The following is a 15,533-nucleotide window of genomic DNA, read 5'->3' as shown; positions in this document are numbered from 1 at the left end:
ATAGAAAGTAAAAAAATTGAATTAATGATATTCATAATTGATGGAATGAAAAGGTTTTCTCCAAGAAAGAAAAAATATTAGAAATTTGGAGCATTGCTATGCCTTATCTTCTTAGAGAGCTACCTAACTTGGTGTGACCTATGAATTCCATGTGTAGCCCTGTCTTTATGTTCTAAAGCTTTTGCTATATTTACATAGATCAAATTTCCTTTATGTAGTTAATAATTTATACCTGTGTGCAACAAACTCCTAAATTACACAACAAAGTTGATGGTAAGTATAGGTTCATATTTAAACCAATATATGCCAAATAGCTCTTTACTACAAATATGACCCCTTATGTCCAGAATATACATAGGTGGTCATGACAGAAGCAAGTTGACTCTCTCTAGGCTTGGATCCATGACTCTCAGTTTTCCCCTATGTCAAAATATGGAAAAATTAAAAGTACCCATCCCAGAGAATGATTATAAATATTCAAGAATATGTAAATATCCTTCACTCTAACTTAATAAACTATAAATGTTAGTTCTCACAATTCAGAAATTATGTGGTTACTTCTTAATTACAGGCAAGCTTTAAGTATCATCTTTTGAGTCATGAATATGTTCCCCACATTATTTTCCATATTTATAATTTGACAGTAGAATTTATATTCTACTAGAAATCAATAAATATATGCAAAATTTAAGCAGTCTCAAAAACTCTCAAATTGGACTTCAACCTTTAAATAACTAATAGATGTTGATGCTTTGTTTCCAGAGATAAAATATAGTAAATTGCATTCTAATTATATATAAATCATGCATCTCTTTACACATTATTGTTTAAAAATTTGGTTTTATAAGGATAGGACATAATTACTATCAAGAATGTATCTGTTAACTCATGTTCTCATTAGATATGTAGATATATATGGAGTCATTTGAGAATTGTTTGAGTGTTTTCACATCAGATACATCAATCAATTCAAAATAGTGTGAGCAGATCTAGCTAAGTAATAAAAGTCTGCATCATTTTGTAGAGAAAACCATTTAAATTGAAGTTTATAATGCTTCTGGCTTTTAATATTTATTTACACTTCTTTCATGATATCTAGGTATTATTCTCAAATATATTACTATTTTTTCCATTTCTTTATTGTTAAAGTGATGAACAGAGGGGTTAAAGTTTCATATGTAAGGCAGTGAGTACATTTCTTATCCAACTTGCTACCTCCTTCCTCATTTCCCCCCTCCCCCTCCCCTTCACTCTTCCCTCACCCATAAGTTGTACATTGGTTAACACCATATAGTTTTGTAAGTATTGTTGTTGCATTGGTTTGTATTAGCGGTAGAGTGCTTGCCTTGCATGTATGAAGCCCTGGGTTCAATTCCTCAGGACCACATAAACAAAAATGCCAGAAGCCACTGTGGCTCAAGTGGTAGAGTGTTAGCCTTAAGCAAAAAAGAATCCAAGGACATTGTGAAGGCACTGAGTCCAAGCCCCAGAACTGGCAAAAAAAAAAAAATTACTATCACGTATTTACTCTTAGTATCTACCAACTTGTAAAAGCTAAAGACACTTGCTACAAGTTGACTGCACCATGTATTTATGCTTTCCTATATTAAAGTACCAAGAAATAATATAATAAAAAGAGATGAAATCATTTCATAAACAGAACAGTTTTCTCTTTTATAAATAATATATTGATGTTTACAAAACATTTTTCCTTAGCTTCTCCCTTTGAGCCCCCGAATAATGTACAAATAAGTACTGCATGTCACATAGTGATTATAGAACGTAAGTCCACATCGAGTACAAGAAAAGTAAATGGAACTGAATATAGTTTTGTTAAAGCTCATGATTTCCTGGAGTTTTCTGATTTTTGTAGGAAAAGACAATAGTAATAAAAAGTAACCTTGGGCACACAGTTGCCAGTTGGAGAAGTAATCTGAGAATTTGTGCTTTAGATATTTTTCTTTCTTTGGATACATAAAGTAGCAGAGCATGACTCTGTATGGGTTGGTTCCACTTTGTGTTTTGGCTTTTGTATTCCAGAATGGGAGAGTTTTCCTTGGCAAGCTCTGCAGTAGAATAAGTCTAGAGTAGGTGGACTGTGTGTATTTCATTTTTTTTAAAGGGGAGTAGGGATTTACACAATGACCCAGATGTGTGCTCTCTGAACTCCAACTGTCTGTGTTCAAATATGCAATGTGAAGTGAACAGGGTTTAAAAAGACCCTGCTGGATACCTTGGGGCTATTTCTTGCACAGTGTTTTGGCAGCATGTTCTTCTAGCTGAATTAGATTTATTGCTGAAACACTAAATCTTCATTATATGTGACAACCTTACTCCCCTGCTGTCCTGGTCCCTTTCCATTCACAGTTCTTTTTATTTAATTATTTTTTTTTATTTCAACGTCTTGTTTTTTTCCTTCCCTTGCCCCAAAATTCCAACCTATCTAAGAGTGAAAATTGCTCTAAATTTGTGAATGTGTCATTCGCAGAGTAAGAAAGAAGAAAGAAGCATACAGGTTAAAGATGTCTCTTCTAATCCATCAATATTTAGTTGGGAGTTCAGTGGAACTTTTAAGTGATCTATATGGCTGGATGCCTGACATGACTATCAATGAGAAAAAAAATCACACATTCTGGTGAGGTGTAGTTTTAAGTGAAATAGAATATACTCTCAGGTGTGTGGTCCTGAATTTGTCACTTATCTTGTGACAAGTATAGTATATACTATAGACCAGTATAAGGGTCGAGGAGAAATGCTCTATGGATTTAATCTGTAGAATTGCTTTGGACATTTTAATAATTTAAGAAAGGACTAGACTAAATGGATTCTATAGTAACGAAGTAAATTCAGAAACAACAAAACATTGATTTTCTTTATACTAGCTATACAGGAAATAAAATCTATGCCCAAAGTCCTTATATCTACTATCTAGCTTACTTGAAAATTAAAATATTGTTATGTTTTCTTTCTTTTTTTGCTGCAATAGAAGTATATTAGAAGAATAATAGTAGTCATTATATAGAGAGTAACTTGGTGATTATTCCTTTGACATACTTAGTACAGATACAGCATGAAAGTTATTCATTCATTCACTCATTTATTCCTTTAATAGATATTTATTGCTTGCCTTTCATGTACACACACTATGCAATATATCATTGTGAATAGAATAACCTAATATGATTTCCTTAGTGAATTTACTACAAGTGGTGAGAGTCATGCCAGTCAAGATACAAACATGTTAACCTAGATACTTAGAAGAAATAGCTACACATATTTTCCCAAGAATATTTTAAAGTATAGATTTAATAAAATTTTATCTAGAGCCACCTGCCAGATATTCTTTCACAAATCAGTTAGCTTCACCTATAAACTATTTTCTGTGCATCTGTAAAAATGAAAGTAGCAGATATCCAATGTTACAGAATTTTGAGATGGGATTCATGATGCAGTTTCTTTTCTTACAGTTTTTAAGGAAGTATGCAAAAGGCTTCTTTCTTTCTGAATTACTTTTTGAATTTTCCAACTCAAATTTAAAATTGATTTTTATTAATTTCTGACTATGAATATCAAAACTTTTAATGTTTTATGTTGATTTACTGTGGAATCTAATCTACTAGCTTTCTTGGTAAAATAATGGCATGTGCTATGAATTATCCATTAGACCAGAATCTCATATATAGAACTTGTAAAGTAGTGCGGTATATATACCAGAATACAAAAATTGAGTTCTGTGTTTGCAATGCCCTTACTGAGTAACTGTAGGAAGTATGCATAAACTCTGTGTCACTGTTCTTTGTTGTTGTTTTAACACATGAAATAAGAATACTAATAGTACGAGAAAATGAGGAAGAGGGTAACAATGATGGACAAGTCTTTCACTCATTTCCTTACTTATATAACTGTTAACCCTTTCTACATCACCTTTACAGCAACAACAACAACAACAGAATACTAACACACAAGTCGCAAGTTTGATATGAAGGGAGTGTATCTAAGTCCATTTAGAGTGCAGTAAATAATTGTTAACTTCTTTCTTATAGAAGAATTTGTCAATTTTAATTTCAATAGAATTATCTTGTGTTTTGTAAGATGTGTACATTTCTTCTATATGCACTAATTTAGAAAATACACATTTTCCTAAGGATCATATTCAATTTGTTTAATTTATCCCTACATGCATTATATCTAATTCTTATCTAGAAAAACAATTCTGCCATACACTGAACGCATCAGCAATATGTCCTATTATAGCTCATTATAGCACTTTTCCTCACGCCTGCAGAGGTCCCGTGTGTCGCGAAATGATGTGTTGTTGGCAACCACGAGGACTTAATGAATCAACATCCCAGTGAGCTGTTATTTACAGTAACATTACAGGGATGATTTATGTCCATGAGGTTCCTAGGTGACAGAGGAACTGAGATTATATATTAATGTAGACCTGGATTGGTGAACAGGAGGTGCCGGTGGCCTTTGTTTTCTATTTTGAGTCACAACCAAGGACAGAGGATGACGTACGGGCCCAGACACCAGCCAGGCTCACATTACATTTCCCACTGCGGCCCATCTTCTCATTTTTTTCTTGTGTGCAGAACAGTTGCTCTTTTATTTCCATGTTGGGATACATACAGTCTCTTCAAGCTGTTTCATGATTAACTCTAAGCGACGCAGGACTCTCCATTACTTTGGAACTTTCCAGTTCACCTTCTGTCTATTCATAACATGTAATGACGTGTTCTCCTCCAGTGAGCATCAGGTGCCTTCTGTCACTTAAAAGTCAGCAGAGACACTTATTCAGATTGTATACACAGCCAGTGTGACCTCTGGGCCCGCAAAGGTCGAAATCCTTGCAGAGGATTATGGATGTGATGAAACTCAACAAGGTAATCAAAGTCTCATTTTCCCAGACAGAGTCCCTCAAAATGGGAAAATTGATGCTTTTATTTATAGTTTTGTTTTTTGTGTGATCACTTGAGAAATTTAGATAATTGGGGAAAAGGGTATTTTAAACTATGTATAAAATCCTATACCTTTTTGAAGAATATTCACGATATTTTCAGTTACTAGCACAAGGCAAATAGAAAAGATATTTTATTTTAATAGTATAGAAAAGTCCAGTGACATCCTATAAAGTGTTCTGGCCAGAAAAACTTGGAACAAGTAATCTGTGGCTCTAAAGACTTACTACATGGTATTTTCTCTTAGCAAATTGCCTCTTCAGCCACTTGGGATATGGATATATAAAATTATTTAACAGATAATTAAAAATGGGCACATGGATATGGATATGTAGTTAAAATGTATACAATTATGCAGTCATAATCATGCGTATACACACATACACATAATGAGCATAATGAAATAGGAAACATAGGAGGAAGCAGGAGGATTCTATTGTTGTTGTTACGTTTAATGTTCTAGGTGAATTTCCTTTGGCATACCCTATGTGGTTACTGTATATGATTTTGGTATACTGGATATTGTATATATGCCTACCTGATCTAAGGAAGGGAAAGAAAAACAAGGGTGTAAGATATCACAAGAAATGTCCTCATTGCCTTATTATGTAATTGTACCCCTTTTGCACAACACCTTGTCAACAAAATTTAATTAATAAAATTAAAAAATGGAAAACATAATATGAAGTTTGATGCCACAAGTAAGAATAGACACCAATGCTCACAATCATATTGCGATGAAAGCATCGTCAGTTTGTAATACAAGGAAAATCAGCAGTAGTGGTTTTATTTGACACAGAAACTGAAAGAGACATTACATGACAAATAAAAATCTACTATTACATCACAATTGTTTTAAAAATAGGATAGAAACACTGAACGAAAGAAAAGACTGTAATGATGACAAATGGTGTCCTTTTCAGTGAAAATACCACACCTGTGCATATCTCCTTACCAAGAAAAAAGAAACATAGTGACAACGTTCTCACAGTAAAAACAAAATTTCACTTACATAAAAGTACACACTATTAATATATATCCATTCACCACATTTATACTTCATAGATTTATTGGAGATTTTTAAACATCTAAAGACTGGCATATAAGCAGAAGATAAGCTAGCTCTGATGGATAGGACAAAGCTGGGTGTGCTTTGAAAACAATGTGCCTACTACAAGTATGATAACCTTTCAGCAGATTTCCATAAAAATAAGTCAGAGCACATAAAGCAACAGAAATAACACAGATAACATTTTTTTTTTATTGGAACGTGATGTAAGCAGAAATAAAAAAGAAACTGGAAAGTAGCAAATGCTGCTTACTTGGAAATTAACAAATAGTATTAAACAACAAAAAATTAAAACATAATTGAAAGACTACCTGGAAAACATTGCAGAAACACTCATATTGTAACTTATGTCAATATTTATGTCAATAAAGAATTGAGAAAAGAGAAGAAAATTGAGCATATATTCCAGGAAAATAGGAACAAAAAACAGAAAAAGAATAACCAAATAATCTCAAGAAAAGTAGAAGAAATATATTAAATGAATAAGGTAAAAAACTGAAAAGAATTTAGGATTTTATTTTGTAAACCCAAAAGAAAACTAATCACGGGTAACTTTAATAAGAAAAACAGAAGGAAAAAAGCAAATACATAACTATGGATTGACAAGAGAAATTGATTAATATGAAGAAACTGAGATCACATGATATTACTTTTACTCATTCAAACAACTTTATACATCTTAATGAAATGGGAAATTTTCAAAACAAATCTTTTCAAAATAATCCCCAGGAGGTTAAATATGTAAAAAGTTCAAGTTTCACAAAACAAAGGAAAAATTGTCCATATCTGCCCTAAAGCATTGGGCCTCAAAGTTAAAGTTAACTTTTTTCAATATTAAGAACATAGAAAAAGAAGACAAATTTCTGAATAGATTAATTACCAAATTTGTCTAAAATTGTCACTAAAAATAAACTGGAAAGTTTATCACGAATAAGAAAAATATCTTAGTTCAACAGTAAGTGCTGAGAGAAGAAATATTGAGTCAATTCAAATAATATTGACTTTTTTCAATCAGGGCTGAAGCTTTACCACATGAACCACACCTCCACTTCTGGCCCTTTGCTGGTTAATAGAAGAGAAGATTATCACTGACTTTTCTACCCTGGTTGGTTTTGAACACGGATCCTCATATCATAAGTTCCTGAGTAGCTAGGGTTACAGGAATTAGCTACTAGAGACCAGCTTTCATTGGGTTTTTAATTTGGTTATTATTGCCAATGTTATATTCTTAGTTAATATGAAGCTCTATTAATTATAATTACATTTAATTATATTTTCTGATACATATGTGACTTTCACCTTTCTTTACCAAGAGACTTTGATTAATAAGACTCACACTAAAATCAGAATAAAAGATGTTCTTAGGAATTAACGAAGTGTCTATATATGTCATCATTTTATCAAATGCATTCTTATATATTGCATCATATGGTCATAGTTCAGAAAAACACAAATCATAAGATTTAAGAGAAGTTTCATTCAAAATATATTTTAATGCAGATAAATTTCCCATATCTAGAATCTAGGTGCATAACAGTTTGCATATGTGTGAATGCTCATTGTTCAATTAAAATAGTAATGTTTTAATGTTTTAAGGCATATTGAAAATATTCAGCAGCACATTCATCTTTTATGGGCTTTGAGCATGATGAGGGAAATATTTTACTGTACAAATTTCTACTGGTGATGAAATACACAATCCACAATCCAAAGGCCTGCATTTTTCATATACTTTTCCCTTTGCTCTCACTTTGGATCCTCATCAAGAAAGATAAAGATTCTTTTAAAATTTTTCATAAAGAATGGCTCTGTTGACACTTTGACCCACCTCACTCAATTACTCTCCTTCACAGTGTCTCCTTTAGTGGATTGTTTTTACATAAAAAGGATTGACTATATTAAAACAAACATCAATTAACATATTTGTTGGGTTTTTATGTTGCCAAATCTTTGGTTAAACTGACTGTTTCCCTTCCCAGGCTTGTTTTGGCATTGTCAAAGCTATGTCTGAGCTACCCAAAGTCTTTCCTAACTTCAGAACCTAAGCACTTGGTCTTAATATCAGATGGCAATTATGGTCCCATGAGGCTTTGCAAGCCACATAAATGATGTGGAAGTCAGAATGCTGTTTCATTGTCTAACATCTATTCTGTCCCATTTGATTCAGCTCTTCAATTTAATTTCCAGGGACTTACAATCATCTTCTACATTGCTAATGGAAACATTCAATACAAAGGCTGAATTTAGACTATGAGGTAATTCCCTTTCTACTGTTTCCAATATAAGCAAGACTAATATTTTGGATAGGCTAAAATTTTTACCAATGCAAATATAAGCAATTGTGATGGTTGCAAGTATTTTCCTAGGCAATAAAAATTTCAATTTGCCTTGTCAAAATAAAAACAAAAGAACAAAACATCAGACAGTTTTAATGTTTGAGTTAGTGGAAAGCATTCATTCAGAGTTTAATTGGAGAGGGAACTAATTAATACATGGTTTAACTGCATCAGTTTTGCGTTGATCTGACTAGAATAAATGTCTTTTCTGTAGCTATAAGAATGATGGCAGTTGTCTTAAGGTCAAAATATCCACAGAGAGATTGTTGAAAGTGGTAGAAATGGACATCATAGAGAAGAAAAACAAAGTAAAATGACTGATTATGTGTGAAAACTTCTTTCTGAGAGAATAATTGGAAACTTATAGTATTGTGTTTTGCCATGGTTTAAAATGTTTTATCTTCCGAAGTAGAAATATGTGTAGCAGAGCTCATCCTTATAAGGGATCAAAACTATGATCCCCATTACATTTGGTTTATTGTTTCAAATGCAACAATTATCTTAGCTCCCACAGAAAGGCCACATGAATATTTGTTCTCAAGAAATACTCAATGAAAGACTATGTTGACTGTAATGAGGGGTAGTGAGGGAAAGAGCCTACAAACTCTACAAAAGCCATATTATTTCTAATTACTGTTTTCATCTTAGACAATCACAAAAAAACCAATGGACAGAAGAGAAGGTAGGGCACCAACCTTGAGCAAAAAAAGCCTAATGAGACTGCAAGGCCCTGATTTCTAGCCACACTCATGGCACACACACAAATACACACAGAAACAAAAACAACTGAAAATGCACTGTGAATACAGTAAAAAGTATTAGAAAAGTGTTGAATGTGTTTTGTAATTATTATACCTGAAAAAAATTAGTCATGTTATCATAAAACTAACACAAGCAATATTATTTTTTAATCCAAAGAAGGCATATTCATGTTAAATAATAGCCTGCATATAATTCCAAGCTATTGCTCATATCATATGTGATACACTGTTTTTGCAAGCTACATTATAATGTTGTCAGAAGTAACCATGTCAGCAATTAATGAGAAAATACAGAAGACAAGACATGAATAGGTTATATGTTGATATATAATTACCTATATATTAGGAAATCATTTGAATGATAGATGTCGTTGTTAAGTGGGCCCAGAAAAATGATAAAATGATTCCTTAAGATAGGTACTCATATTAGTCTCAATCTTGTTGATGATATGGGGTAACAAGTTTGACAAGAAATGTACTCACTACCTTATGTATGTAAGTGTAATCCTTCTGTACATCACCTTGACAATAATTTTTTTGAATGAACTTTTCTTGTTAATTCAGTAGCAGGTGGGAAATACCACTAAGAACAAGGAGGCATCATAAAGGAGAAGGAAGTCAGCAGGAACATTGGTATCCACCAAACATATGCTTGTTGTGGAAATAAGAGGGAAAGGTCTTTTATTATTGTTTTTATTTTGACTAGGCTCAGACATTGTGCTCTTTGAAAAGAAACAATTGTGAGAACTTGCTGGAAAGTCTCAGCTTGTTGATGGATAGGCATTCCCTCCCAAGGTAATAGGGAAGCTGTTTCAGCAACTCTTAGGTTTTTGGAAAAGGCAGTGTTTGCCGTAATTTGATCCTAACTGCAACCTATATGTTACCTGCATTCATCAATGCCAAGCCACAGAAATGCCTGGAAGGGCCAGAATGCTTACAACTTGTGCTATGCATTTGTGGTATTTTGGCTGCTTTGCTATAAAAATATTATGCCACAGAAAATATATTCCAATTCCATGTAGTAACCCAGCCCACAAACATGAAACTGAGTGTTGGTTTTATAATCCTTAACTAATTTGTTTCCCTGAAAACAGAAAGCTGTAGTAAATTCGTGTATGTTCATGCCATTTTGCTTAGAGAAAAGGGGAAACTTCAATATTAAGTCTCACTGATTTCTACCTTATTTTATCACATCCTATTTAAAATGACTTAGAAGTTTAATTTATTCAATTGCTTATGACATTTACATGCATAGACAATGGTAGCAATCACTCTACATGTTTAAGAATAAGACATTCTGAAAAGAATTCAGATAAAAGAAGAAAAGTACTTCTTGGATTTATAAGTTCAGATCGTCTTTTATTTATTTAATACAGTTTTAGTAGTTACCTATGGATTGGGTGACAAACATCTTTGTGGAAATTGAGGGGTCAGAGATAATTCAGTGGTAACTCCTTTATACCACCACTTAAAGATAATAAAAGAAAGATAGGAAGAAAGAAAAAGTCTTGTGGTAGCAAGAAACAAGATACAAAAAAAATGCTGTAAAAGAGATGAGTGCTTTAAAATAGTATGTATTAACTTTGTTACTGTCCTCTTTTAGTTATATGCTTTAATATTAAAACATATTTTTGAAGTTAAAGATATTCTCTACTGTAGTCTTATTCTATAAATACATCGCAGTGTGATTTTCAATTAGAATGTTGGACATAGTATGTGATGAATATTTTGTCAACAGACAAAAAGACCTTCAACATTTCTTTTTCTTTTTGTCCCTTGTTAACTATTTTCATGATGTCCTGAGAGAAGTGAATTAAACACACCACTTAGCAACAAGACGAGGCCTAATTGTATGTATTTCTTCTTTTAAACGATCAGTGAGGCATACTGCTGATGGGGCTTATTTCTTTTTTTGGTGACTCAATAGAACTACTAGGCTTTAAAATGTGTTCCATCTTTACTCTTATGTAGGAGCTATTGGAAGGCCTTATTTTCAACATAGGTATAGTTAGTTATCAGAGTAAATACATTGTGTCCATAAAACAACTAAAATGACGCAAACTTTATTATGCAACTTTAACATGCACTGAATACATTTCTTTGTAGCCATGCAATCAATATTGTTAAATTAAGCATTTGGTAATTTCTTATGTTGGTTGTACTTGTAGACCTAGAAATATGTGAGGAATATGCTTGTGGAAGGAGATGCGAAACTACCTTTCTGCTTCTTCACTCATCTTAGTCTTACAAGTCTTACAAGGTAAGTTCTGTGGGGAAACAATTCAGAAGGTTGTACTTCTAAGCCTATATTCACAGATGATACAAAAATATTAATATTCACACTTTCATATTTATTATACTATGCAACAGGTGGCCACTCAGTAAGTTTAGAAGTTACTAAGCCTTCCTTGTGCCTGTCTCCTCATCTATAGCATGAATATAACAGCTAGTCCATGTTTTTTTTTTTTTTTTTTTTTTTGCCAGTCCTAGGCCGTGAACTCAGGGCCTGAGCACTGTCCCTGGCTTCTTTTTTGCTCAAGGCTAGCACTCTGCCACTTGAGCCACAGCGCCACTTCTGGCCATTTTCTGTATATGTGGTGCTGAGGAATCGAACCCAGGGCCTCATGTATATGAGGCAAGCACGCTTGCCACTAGGCCATATTCCCAGCCCCAAGCTAGTCCATGTTAATGTTCATGAAATCCCTCTCTTGCACTGTGACACATGCCATGAAAATACCAATTCAAATATTTGTAAATTTCTTGCTTATATATGTAGTTATGGAACTTAAATTTTCCTTAAAACATTCTCCATGTGCCTGATGTTTCTATACCTGGAATTAAATAGCAACTCATTTTACTTGTTCTAATTACTAATAACATTGTATACCATAATGTTCCTCTCTTTTTAAGTAATATCAGAAACTTACAAGAAATGTAGCTTTGGAAAAGGACTATGCATACACACCCAAGGGCAGGAGAAGGGATGTTGCATTTCTATACATTATACCTGGACCTTTGGCCATTTACTTTCTTTTTCTGAGCTTGAACCTCCTCATAGCTCAAGGGTACAAAGGGAGGGTAAAATGTCATGTAATATGCTGCCTTTGACCCATTTTTAATGTATATCATCCTTTTTAACCATATAAGCTACTTTGTCACTATATATATATATACACATACACACACGTGCGTGCATGTACATATAATAAACATACACACACACATACCGAGTAAGTCATTGGAAATGTTCAATGAGTAGTATGTCTGTAGTTTCTGTAATACTTTCTCCCTGTGATAAAGTTTAGTCTTTTTAACTGCTAAAGGATTTCAATTACACTTCTACACTTAATCTTTAGTTTATACATTTAAATATAAAATTGTTATCATTGAATTAATGTTGACTGAATTTTCTATCATATGAAATAGTAACTATATAAGTTATATCACAAAATGAAATAGTTAAGTCTATCTTGTTTCTGGGTGCCAAGTATTTCAGACCTACAATAAATCAGAATTATGCTATCATAGAGGGGTAGAATTAATGTTTTGTGATATTTTATGGGAGAGAAAGAGAGTAGTTAGATTTAGTTTTGAAAGTACTCCATCTTAAATAATGTGACATGAGGTACATTTATTCATTTAAGTTTGCCATTGGCCTGAATGCAAATATTGTGGCAGATTGAAGGGAAAACCCTGTAATGAAGAGTAAGGAAAGGAAAGGATGTAAAGAGGAAGGGAGAAGGGGGTCCAGAAGATCCTGCTTTATGAATGGAAAGAAGCCTGATGTAGGCAGTTAACTAGGCTGACAAGATTTCATGGTTATCTTCTGGTAAAATCTTATTTACTGAAAAAGTGGCTAGTGGATTTTATTGATGTGGTCCTTTTGTTGTTTCAGTGAGTTACATCAAGGTTGCACTTCCTTCTGCCATCACAACTTTAACATACCTATCATATTTGCAAACATGTGCTATAAGTATTAAGCAGTATATAGAGAAACATGATTGCCAATTGTCAGGCCAAGATCTTTTCCCAATAACTGAGTAGAGTCTCTGGAACTCAATTATTCTTCTGTTTACAATGCCTATTTCATTTTGTCTATGTTGAGAATAATATGTCTTTCTATTGGATAAAAACTATGGATAAGGTTAAGTTCTAACTTCAAGTCTCATCTTTTCTGTAAATGAGGTAATATCATCATTCAAGACATCAGAAATCTGGAAGTCCATGCTTATTGACCATTCAAATCTTGAAGTGCTAAGTATACCTGTATTCATTCTGCCTTTGACACATATAGGACAAGTAGAAGTCTCTAAACAGAAAAAGAAAGCATTTTCCAGAACACAGACTGAATCTCATATGCCATAGGACAGTTGTAAGTTGTTGTAAAATAAAAATCTAGCTAGTTGTGTTAGTGAAATAATGATTGGTTAGTGCTCTAGGTATACCCATGGGTACTGTTTCACTGCTGAACAGAGAAAGATCGAGTCTTTTCCTTTGTTTCTTGCTGAGTGTCAGGTAATACACAAGTGACAAGTTCAGATGAATTAAGTGGTCCAATGAGAAAACAAAGAAAATAAATGATGGAGAGTACTATTTTAGGCTGAATCGTCTGAGAAGGTCTATCTGAGGTTACTTCTGAGTAGAGACCAAACTGAAAAGAAGAAATGAGTGATTTTAAATCTCAGAGAGAAATATTCAAAGTAGAGCCTTCAGAATAGAGACAAAAACTATCTTGTGATCTGGAACATCTACTGTCAGGAGGAACCCTTTGCAGGGCTTGGCTGGAGGTCAAGTTGGGTAATGTAATTCTTTTAAATCAGGAGAAAGGATGTGGACCTCATTCTTAGTGTTACACAATGACACTATGGGCAGATAATTCATTTCTTTTTGTTCTCTAAGGAGGAGATTTGGCTCATGGATGGAGACAGAGAATGAATTGGACTAGGAGTGGGACTGGGGAGAACATTAGAGAGCCAGCAGTATTAAAAGTGGTAGCACCCTGGCCTTGGATAGCAACAGAGGTAATAGTGAAAAATCTAATAACAATACCTTTATGAATTAGACTTTGTGGTGGATTAGTGGTAAGAGATGAGAGGATGAGAGAAATCTGGTAGATATTAATTTATGTATCTAACAACTTTGTGAAAATGTGGCTCATTTTTTAGGAGTTTATAAAAGCAATACTTTAGGGGTATCTAGCCAGTTTTGAAATCTTTAAGTGTGAGTAACTTCTGTTTTTTTATTTATTGTCAAGGTGATGTACAGAGAGGTTACAGTTTCATACGCCTTGGGTACGTTTCTTTTACTGTTTGTTACCTTGTCCCTCATTCCCCCTTCCCCCTCCCCCTTTCCCTCTCCCCCCCCATGAGTTGTTCAGTTGGTTTATACTAAATGGTTTTGCAACTATTGCTTTTGGAGTTGTTTGTATTTTTATCCTTTGTCTATCGATTTTGTTATTCCCTTTCACTTCCCTAGTTCTAATACCAGTATATACAGTGTCCAGTGTACTCAGATGAGATATAGTGATAGTGTGGGTACAAACACAGGAAGGGGATACAAGAGAATCATCAACAATAGAAGCTATGGTTTCACATGGAATGTTGAAAGTGATTACAACAGTGATATAACAGTCATTTCCATAACATGAAGTTCATTTCACTTAGCATCATCTTATGTATTCATAAGGGCATAGCTATTAGGCTCTTGTGATCCTCTGCTGTGACTAGTCCAAACCTGTGCCAATTATTCCCTGGGAGGGAGACCATAGAGTCCATGTTTTTTTTTCAGTCTGGCTCACTTCACTTAGTATATTTTTTCCAAGTTCTTCCATTACCTTACAAATGGGACAATGCCATTCTTTCTAATATACGCATAAAATTCCATTGTGTGTATGTACCACATTTTCCTGATCCAATCATCTACGGAGAGGCATCTGGGTTGGTTCCATATTTTAGCTATGTCAAATTGTTCTGTGATGAACATTGTTGTGCTGGTGGTTTTAGTGTGTTCGTGTTTGTGGTCTTTTGGGTAGATGCCCAAAAGTGGGGCTGGTGGGTCATAGGGGAGCTTTATGTTTTTAGCCTTCTGAGGAATCTCCATATTCTTTTCCAGAGTGGCTGAACCAGTTTACATTCCCACCAACAATGAAGTAGGGTTCCCTTTTGGCCACTCTCCTCCAACATTTATTATTGTTAATTTTCTTGATAAAGGACATTCTTACTGGGGTTGGGTGGAATCTCAATGTTGTTTTGATTTGCATTTCTTTTATGTCCAGTGATGTAGAACACTTTTTCATATGTCTCTTGGCCATTCTTTTTTCATCATCAGAGAAGTCTCTAAGTCTTTAGCCCACTTGTTGAGGCGGCTGTTGGTTCTTTGTGGTTTTGTTTTTGAGGAATTTAATTTT

The sequence above is a fragment of the Perognathus longimembris genome, chromosome 9 (assembly GCF_023159225.1).
Source record: "Perognathus longimembris pacificus isolate PPM17 chromosome 9, ASM2315922v1, whole genome shotgun sequence".
NCBI lineage: Eukaryota > Metazoa > Chordata > Mammalia > Rodentia > Heteromyidae > Perognathus > Perognathus longimembris.
The sequence above is the reverse complement of the archived record's forward strand: the minus strand, read 5'-3'. Positions refer to the sequence as shown.